Raw genomic sequence first — 10603 nt, 5'->3', positions numbered from 1 at the left:
GGCAATCGTTCTCTTTCCTCTTCTCTCTCCCACCGCGCTTCCTCTTGGGTGTAGCCTTTTTGGCCGCTTCCTTCTTGGTACTTGAAGCATTTCTGGCAGAACGTCTGGTCGGCTGCAATGTAGACTGCCGAGCAGAGGGTTAAGCTTCGATGGACTGCTTAGCAGACGGTTTATCTATGCAGGACCACTGAGCTGGCGGTGCTGCTGTGACGGACTGCTGGGCTATAGGAGCAGAGGCATTGCACTACTGACCATGCGTTGAAGCTATGTTTGGTTTCTGCGCAAGTGGTGCCAACTTGTCGGTATGCTGAGGAGGTCGTGCCAATGCGTTGGTTTGCTGAGCAGGAAGTGCTGACGCATTGGTATGCTGATCACGCGAATGCGGACCGGCGGACTGATGAGCAGTCGGTTCTTGACCTACAGACTGTTTAGCAGGCGGTTCCGAAGCATCGGACTGCTTAGCAGTCTGTTCCACCAGATTGCTCTGATGAGCAAGTGCTACAGCTGGGTCTCCCCCCGCTGCTTCAATGGTCGGCATCTGAACTGGTGGTGCATCTTCAGCAGTTGTAGGCCTTGCCACTAGCTACCCTGGGGCGGAGGATGACATGGCTTGTATGGCACAAAGTCGGGCTGGCTGTTCACAGGTTTATGCATCAGCCGTTGGATTACGAGTATTAGGTTCTTTGGCGGAAGCACGCGAGAGCTGCTGTGACAAGGAGAGCATCGCCGGTGGAGGGGCGACATTGGTTTCTCTTGGTGGGGCTTCAGGGATCTCATCGATGAACTCTATTTCCTTTCATGGCCACTGGATGTGATGTAATAGTGTTTCTCCCAAGGTCCTTTGATCATCAAAGTCTCCTAGGACATACTTCAGGGAAAATTCATTGAATCTAGGCTTTACTTCAGTCACGTAGCACTTCACACAACCCGGCTTCAATGGCACATTGGCCAACAAGAGGCCCTCTTCCAAGAAGGGTGGGCAAACCCAGGCTGTTGCACATTTTAATGTACCTTCATAATGTGTAAGCACACCCTTCAGTGTGTCTTTCATTCCAGATAGATCAGATATAGCATCATCATGAGCAGCTGCAGTCTCAGTGTTGCTGGGGTCAGCTGATGCACAACTACTCTTGTGTGGTGTTGTCGTGCAATAAGCAGCATCCTCCATGCCCGCCTCCCCTCCCATATGCTGGCTATCTGTCAGTGTTAGAGTCTTCTGCATCATCATTAACTCCTCAATATCTTTTCGAACAGCCAGATACATGTCCTTCCTGAACCTTTCATACAATTCATTCTTCTTCATTTCACTCCTCGCTTTTTTCATCATGAGCCTCTCTTCTTTGCTGAGTGTGAAAGCTCTCTTGTGTGGTACATTAACACATATACCCCTTGCACGGCCAGGGGGATTTCTTGTTCTTGAGTTCCTGAAGAACCTCCAGGGATCTTGGAAGCCTCTAACATCACTTGATACAGTTCTTCATCATGTGAGTTTTCAAAGTAATAAGTTCCGTCATCACGCCTCTTTGCACGGGCCCGCAAGTAGTCACTGGCGTGTTTGTCCCTGATTTCACTAAAGGCCGGGTGCCCACCTGCCTCTACTTCTTCTTTGTCCTCCTGGTCCCATATCGGTTTCATGCCGTAGTATACCGCCACACCCATACGGTGGGTGTGTATGTTCTTCTTCTAAAGTTCCGATTGCTTGGCACTCTTCTCAGCAAACTCTATAGTTGCCCCGACCCTTCTGAATTCTGCCTGGTCTGCCTTTGTAATTTGGGGCTATGTGGGGATTGGGTCCTTGCCTTCATTCAAGTACTTCATGTACAACACGTGCTTCCAGTTTCTCCAGGCATCCCTAGCCTTCTTTAGTGCAGCATGTTCCACTTGCATTCTTCACTGCTCTGGAACGTTGAAGTGATCCATGATCTCCCGAACTATCCTTCGTCGTATTTCTATGTCAGCCTTCCGAAACCCTGGCAGATTAATGTTGAGCCTTGCCTTGCCAAAAAATCCACACACACTCCTGAACCTTGTGCGGGCTTTATCTGGTTTAGTTGGAGCCCAAGACTTTAAATCGATCTCGGTTACTTCATATGCACCTTTAGCCTGGTGTATGGGCTTCCTTGGAGCGTTCCTCCATGTCCTGACAGGAAGGGTAATTGCTGCAGCTCTATCTCGTTCAATATTACTTGATCCCTCACAATCTGCTAAAGACCTAGGGTTGTTGGAATCAGATGAAGATACATTGCCTGAAGCAGGAGTGATGTCGCTGCTACTCGGCATCTATAGAGAACACATGCGAAACTAAGCAAAGGAGGATAAGCATAAAACTAACAACTTGGTATGAAGTTGTATAAACATGTCATGCAATAATTTAGAAAATGTACGACTAATTTGTTAAGTATGTGTGACTCGGGTGCCCGCGATCTATAAATTGGCAGTAACTTATTGGAACAAATACAGATTATATGTACTAGTTAGGAACATAGATAATGAACATATATACACTCTCCATTATTTTATAGCCGATTTGGGAACATACGGAACGAAATAGGAGGAGGGATTGCGAGGAAATATGCCTCACCGCAATGGAGAGCATTAACTAACAGGCTTCTTAATGCAAAGTCGGCCAGACCATAGGAGATGCGAGGGTTACAAGATCGATATGCTCGAGGGTGGCTGGTGAGCAAACGAAGACGGCAAGGTGCGGGCAGCCGTATGTTGGGAACGACAGTGGAGGTAGGCTTGACGCGGAAGAGCGGGCACACGGCTGAGGTGAGCACGCCGTCGCCGGAGAGGGTTCTGCTGTCGATCTGGGGGAGGGGGGAGCTGGCGTTGGAGATTGGGTGGACTAGTTGAGTGAAACGCGGGCAGGCGGTGGGGGGCGTGTTGGCGGCCTAGGTGAAAAGGGTAAAAAATATCCCCGGTCGCCGCACGAAAAGGCCTATGCAAACAGTTGCCTCTAAGCGCTCGTGTGCACAAAGAGAAAATTTTCGTTTGAAATGAAGACGTGAGTTCATCGTTTCGCCTCTAAAATTTTCCCGTGTTAAGAAATCACCATTATACCACGGTTTGATTTGCTTGCGCATTTCAGGTCTCATGTGCTATATTTAAGACATTTTTTGGCATTTACCATGCATTTTGGCATATAAATCAAATCCTAACCAGCCTGCATGTGCTGTCGAAAGGGATGAGGATTGTTGTTCGATTTGGGAGCATCCAACGGTGCAGACGTATGATCCATGGGGTTTGGGCTCTGGACAATCAGAACGCACGACTCGGATTACGCGCGTAGTAAGGGGGGCATCAGCCTTTGGTAGGCACACGACTTTCGTGAGTGAATCGTGTTCTACTTGAAAACATTTACATGAACCAGAACTGCATGTGCTATCGAAAGGGATGAGTATCGCCGTTCGATCAAGGAACATCCAATGATGCAGACGTACGATCCGTGGGGTTTGGGTTCTGGCCAATTAGAACGCATGACTCAGATCGCGCGCGTGGCAGGGGCATTGGCCACGGTTTAGTGGACACGCGTCTTTCTTGAGTGAACCGTGTGCTATTTGAAAACATTTACATTAACTAACATCATATTTTTGTTTGAATGAAAACATGAGTTCATCGTTTTGCCTCCAATTTTTTTCCACGGTAAGAAATCACGATTGTACCCTATGGTTCGATTTTCTGGTACATTTTACCAGGTGGTAGCCCTGGCTAGCAATCTCAAACTTTGAATATGCAAAAAGAGAGATCTCGTTTGTGTGTATATATATATATATATAGTCGCAACTACACGTGGGTGTTAGCAAGATCATTTGTGTGTCGCTTTGTGAGTTTTCATTCATTGTCCGAGAAACGGGGAAAAACTTCAAACAGTTCGGCCGCAGGGTGCGGCCAAAGGCGTAGGCCTTGTTGGTATTTTAATTTCAGGAAATGCATATAGAGTCCGGAAAATAATGAAAATCATTGTGTCATTGTAGCGTGCTCTCACGAGCGCATGGAAAAAAATTGGTAAAGTCCGGCACAAGTTATGGTGCTCGCACCTTCCATACTGGAGCATCTCACAAGAAGGATCATAGTTTCCAAAAGGAGACACGACACTTCGGACTCCAAATCGTTAGTTACTACATCATTCCGCCTGGGGAAAAAATCATGGTAAACAATCGTTGATATACCCTTGGTTTGATTTTCCAGCCCATGAGTCTGCTATGTTTAAGTCATTACTTGCACTTACCTTGCATTTTAGTGCATATAAATTCAAAAAAACCTACTATAACTACATGTAGGTGTTTTAGTTAGGCTATACTTAGGCTACTCATAGTGGAGAGTGTCATATATCAGTATCATGCATATATATATATATGATACGAGTGTATGATACTACCTTTAATTATAGTGCATAGTATAATAGAGTAGTATCGTAGATGATCATATTTATTGCCATGCATTGACACAAATTAGCATTGCATTTAACATGATACGGTATCTACCTATATGTTACTCTAACCCTCTCTATCTTATTTAATTCTTTCCCACATCAGCATACTTGCTATTTCCGAGTGCATGATATCGGCTACGATACCACCACTAGTGTATGATACTACATACATACCTTCATAGTGCATAGTATCATAGATGACAGTATTTATGGCCATGCATGACACAAAGTAGTATAGCATATTTATTATGTTACGGTATCTACCTATGTTACTTCTTTGCCACATCATCATATTTTCTATTCCCGAGTGCATGATACCAGCTATGATACCCGCACTATGGCCACCATAAGGTTGGTCGTAATGGAAGTATCATAAGAGGTATCATGCATACCAACTACTAGACTTTTTGGAAAGAGAGGGTGTGGTATCATATCATGATACCCGTATCATATTAAATGGTGTACTACTTTGTGCCATGCATGGCAATTAATAAGGCAACCTAAGATACTAACTTATGATACTATGCGCGCATTACAGAGGTAGTATCATATACTATAGTATCATATGCATGATACTACTATATGATAAGGCTGGTAGTAAGTCCCCTCCCAATGCTCCACCTTGTACAGGTGCTAATGATGCCATGTAGGCAAAAAATCCGATATGGCAAGGTAATTAAGAGGAGAGAGATGAGTGTGGTGACCCCAGGAAGAAACAATGCCAAGCATGAGAACCTAGGCAAAACACTTAAATGGAAGAATCCCACCAATGCATGAAGAACTTAAGTTGCAAAATCATTAAATGAAGGATACTTATATTAGCACCAACAAGTTACTAAGAACCTATGCATTGGGGTCTTTAGTTGCTAAAGTATTTAATATGCTTAGCACCTCATGTAAGCACCAATGCATTGGAAGCAGACTAATAGGGAGTAACATATACTAGTATCATGCATGCATATGATACTAGTATATGATACTACCTCTGTAATGCGCACACAGTTTCATAAGTTAGGAGCATGTAGTATTTTATTTATTGTCATGCATATGACACATAGTAGCATAGCATTTCTTATGATACGGCATCATGATATGATACTTAACCCTCTCTTTCTTCATTTAATTCTATGACAGATCATCAAAATTTCCTAGTTGGCATGCGTGATACTAGCTATGATACCCCCATTACGATCAGCCTAGCAAAGAAGGTGTACAAATCATTCGTGCGTCACTTTGAGAGTTTTCATCTATTTATTAGAGAAGTGGGGAGAAGTTTCAAACATTTCGGCCGCGAGGCGCGGCCACTGGCATAGGCCTAGTTGGTATTTTAATCACATGAAATTTAGATTGAGTCTGGACATCATCAAAATCGATGTGTGCCCATGGCGTGCTCTCACGACCCCATGGAAAAAAATGGTAAAGTTTGGCAGAAGTTTTGGTGATCGCTCCTTCCAAACCGGAGCAACTCACATGAAGGATCATGGTTTCCAAAAGGAGATATGTCAATTCAAACTCCAGTGGCCGGTGACTTCATCGTTTGGCCTCATAAAAAATTCCACGGTACACAATCACCATTATACCACAGGTTTGATTTTCTGGTGCATTTCAGGTATCGTTAGCTATATTTAAGAAATTTTTTAAGTTTAACGTGCATTTTGTGCACATAAATAAAATTACAACCGGAATTGCATGTGCTGTCGAAAGTGATGAGGATCGCCGTTCGATCTGGGAGCATCCAACGGTGCGGACGTACGATCTGTGGGGTTTGGGTTCTGGCCAATTAGAAAGCACGACTCAGGTCGCGGGCGGGGTTTGGTCGGCACACATTTTCATCAACGAACCGTGTGCTATTCGCAAACCAGATTGCATTTTTTGTTCACACATACTGTAGTGAGATCAATTGAGTGTGCTACCTCTATGATATAATAATAATAATAATAATAATAACAAAAAACAATTCATAATCATTGCGTGAGCTGACAACATATCAAGGTCAACATATAATGGTTCTTACATCAACAAAAAATCGGGCATAACTCACAAATTCAGTACACGTGACAGTTCTAAATTGAACAAATTAAGTTGCAGGGTAGGCATAAAGACTAGTCTTATGGCTTAATTCCCATGTCCATGGGGGAACTAGGATCATTACGTTGACCCCGAATGAACTTGGGTTTTCTGATGATTTTACGCCGCTCTGTTGCACGGGTGCGTGATCCCTTGGCTGGCAACTCAGCAAATTCATCGTACTTGTCCTCATCAGCAACATCCTCGACACCCAGTACCCTCCTCTTCCCATGCATCACTACATGGCCGTTCTTATGCAAGGGGTCTTCAGCAAATAAAATCTAGGTAGCATCGCTGGCAAGAATGAACGGGTCCGCGTGATATGCCATCGTTGTCTGTTAACACAGGTCTTCCTGTAATCATCAACCCTTACATGACCAAGAGGGATCCATGCGCACCTGAATAATGCCTCCTTTACTTTCACATAGTCAATCTCCCAAATCTCCTTGATGGTTCCATAGTATACCCTTTTGTTAGCTTCATCTACAGTCATGCATTCTATTCAAACAACGTAGTTCTGATATGAGGTCTTCTGAACACATTCCTCATTGTATAATGTGTATCCATTTATGTCATATGCTTGGTACGTCAACACTATAGGTGATGGCTTTTGTGCCAACCACGTAGCAAGGTCATCGATGGATCCTTGTGCCAAATGATTCTTCAGCCATTCGGCGTAGTTCTTAGTGTGCTCCTTCATCTCCACATCTGATGAAGGCACCATTGGTAAGAAGCTTTGGTGTATCTCCGCTAAGCGTTCTTTGGCATAAGCGCTGAGAACTGGGTTGTTAAGCAATACCGTCAAATGGGATTTCTCTGCCAATTCTCCGGGTGTAGCCATTTGCGTGCCAGCAAGGACCAACTTACCTTTCAGCCTTCCCTCGTGGCGAGATAGGGGCAAACCTATAGGTATTTGTTTCATGTATTCGGTGCAAAACTCAACCACCTCCTCCGCTTTATAACCTAGTAGGATGCTTGCCTCTGGATGATTTGGGTTCCGACAAAAAAGCTTCAGTATTCCCATGAACCGCTCGAAGGGATACATGTTGCAAAGAAACACAGGACCACAATACTTTATCTCATCGACGAGGTGCAAAGTGAGATGGACCATGACATCAAAGAATGACGGTGGGAAAAACATCTCTAGGTTGGAAAATATTCTTGCAATATCATATTGCATATGATCCAACTCTTTAGGATCTACAACTTTCTACCATAGTTAGTTGAAGAAATCACAGAGCTCAATGAGTGTGTTTCTTATAACTTTGTCCATCAGATTCCTGATGGCCACCGGGAGGATTTGTGTCAACATTACATGGCAATCATGTGGTCTCCCAACTTCATTTTACAAGAGCTCACATCCACGAGACTTTTGATGTTTGTGGAGCAGGAAGAGGGTGTCTTAACTGACAACAAATAGGTGAAGAACTATGTTGCTTCTTTTGTTCTAAAATTGTAACTCTGGCGAGATTTGATGAATTTGTCATCATTTTCTGCTTCGCTCTTGAGTTTTGATTGATCAGCAAGCATATCGAGCCGTGAACCGTCACCATCCTTTCTTTTACCTTTAATCTTGAGCAGAGTACCAAGGATGCTTTCACGTATGCTCTTCTCTATGTGCATGACATTGATGCAGTGACGTACACGTAGAATCTCCCAGTAAGGTAATTTCCAGAACACCAATTTCTTCTTAAACACTTGACCCTTGGGTGTTTGTTTCACCATCAAAGGGTGGTTCTTGCCAGCATGACATTAATTTGTTTAGCCATCTTCTGGACCACCTCCCCATCATAGGGTCTTGGGCCCACACCTACCTCTGTCGTACCATGTAATTCATCTTTCATCTTTCAGTATGGGTGATTTTTCTGTAAGAACCTACGATGACGCAAATACACGGTTTTGCACGAGTTGGGAAGTCTTCTTCTAGCTGTCCTATCCATGCATGTGGCACACCCTACATCTCCCTTTGTTTTCTGCCCTGATGTGTTGCCTAATGCCGGCATATCTTGAATGGTGTGCACCAGCATCGCATGTAGATCAAAAATCTCCATTCTATAAGCATCATAACATTTTACATCAGGTGCATCTATCCACACTGTCAGCAGTTCTTCTACCAGTAGCTGAAAGTAAATGTCGATGTCATTTCCAGGTTGCTTCGGGCCTTGTATAATCATTGACATCATAATGTATTTTTTCTTCATACACAACCAAGGAGCTAGGTTATATATGAATAGAAGCACCGGCCATGTGCTGTGATTGGTGCTCATATCGCCAAAAGGATTCATCTCGTCAGTACACTCCCCTAGCCTTATACTTCTAAGATCCTTGGAAAAGTTTTCAAACTTATTGTCGATTAATTCCCACTGAGCCCCATCTTTTGGGTGCCTCATAAACTTGTCTACAATTCGCTCATCATGATGCCACCGCAACCTCTTTTCCTCTCAAGGGTTTGCAAACAAACACCACAACCTTGGAATTAAAGGCAAGTACCAGACAACCTTGAACAGGATTCCTGTCTTGATCTCGTCGTCCAATTTGTACTTGTCCTTTGCTCTCCCGCACCTGTATCGTGCATGCTTGCATGTGGGACATGCACACAAATCTTTGTACTCACCATGTGTCAGGACCCCGACTCGATGCCACATCGATCTAGCATGTAACACCTCATATCACTTTGTGGCCTCACGCACGGTATCCCCACGGGTGTCGTCTTACCTTTTCCCGGGACCGTTTGCGCATTTTGGCACACGTATATGATGGTGTCGCTAGCATCCATATGATAAAGAGCCCGGGCTGACATGACTAGTCGTAAACCCAAAGTGGCACAGACTTACAGGGACAGGCATCCATGACCCAGCTTCGAACGTGTCGGTCATCAGCAAGTGGGTCCGAGCTGTAGCACTGGGCTAGCAGGACTCCGGTAAACCGGGCTGTAGCGGGCTAACATGACTCCGGTACTCAAAGCGTGACATTTCCCCGAAGGGACAGACACAGGAATGCAGAAGGACACATGCCGGCCAGCCTAAGTGTTCCAGAGCAGTAGCAAGCTACCATGGCTCAGCGGTAACACTAGGAGACATTTCCCGGTAAGAGAGGCTACTAAAGATAAACAACTAGATAGACAGATCCCACACATAGCACTACACATTACACGTACGCATAACGTGCAGGTATGTGCTGTACAACATGGCATCACAGCATAACTCAACAATTATATAGATAAAGGCTCAGAAGAGCCATCATAGCATTTATTGCAAACAGGGGTCACAAGACCCGTCATACAGAGCATACAAGCAACAAGCGGAAGCATTACATGTCTGGGTACAGACATCTACAAATGAAAAAGGCTGAAGAGCCTGACTATCTACAACATCCGATCAAGATCGTAGCTGAGGTACTAGCTACTAGTCGAAGTCCACGAGAACACTAGTAAGACCGAAGTCTCTGCTGCAAAAACATAAATAAGGCAACATGAGTACAAAGGTACTCAGCAAGTCTTACATCAGATCCTATCATACATGCATTTGTATCAAGAGGGTAATGTGGGGTTTAGTTGCAGCAAGCCAGCTTTGACTCTGTGGCTATCCTGTTCTACGACTACCAGAAACTCTGGAGGTGAAACAACGTACACGAGTCCACTAATCACCACACAATACACTACTATGGACTCATCCCCGTCTCCCTACGAGAAGGCCATCCATAGCACTCACACTTGTCTTGAGCATTTTATAGTATCCACTTCAAGTTGTCTATGTACCATGTAAGCATCCAAGAAGTCCATAACCGCGGACCCGGCTATTCGAATAGATCATGTTAACCCTGCAGGGGTGTACCTCTTCACACACGCTCTCGCCACTTACCGCCATGTACACGTCATGTATCTCGGCAACCTTCAAGCGGAAGCCTGGCGAGGGTGTCGGCCACGACCTGACTAACCACACAAGACTCTAGTCCAGGTTTATCGCCTATTCGGGTTCCATCCGCAAGGAGATCCGGCGGGGGTTTCACTCACGGCCCCAAACGATGTGTGCAGGGTTCCCAAGCCCACCTCGCCGGATGGATCTACGCTTGGTACACCGTGCCACTGGTGCCTAGTCTGTC

Source organism: Triticum aestivum, chromosome 2A (assembly GCF_018294505.1).
Source record: "Triticum aestivum cultivar Chinese Spring chromosome 2A, IWGSC CS RefSeq v2.1, whole genome shotgun sequence".
Taxonomy (NCBI): domain Eukaryota; kingdom Viridiplantae; phylum Streptophyta; class Magnoliopsida; order Poales; family Poaceae; genus Triticum; species Triticum aestivum.
The sequence above is the reverse complement of the archived record's forward strand: the minus strand, read 5'-3'. Positions refer to the sequence as shown.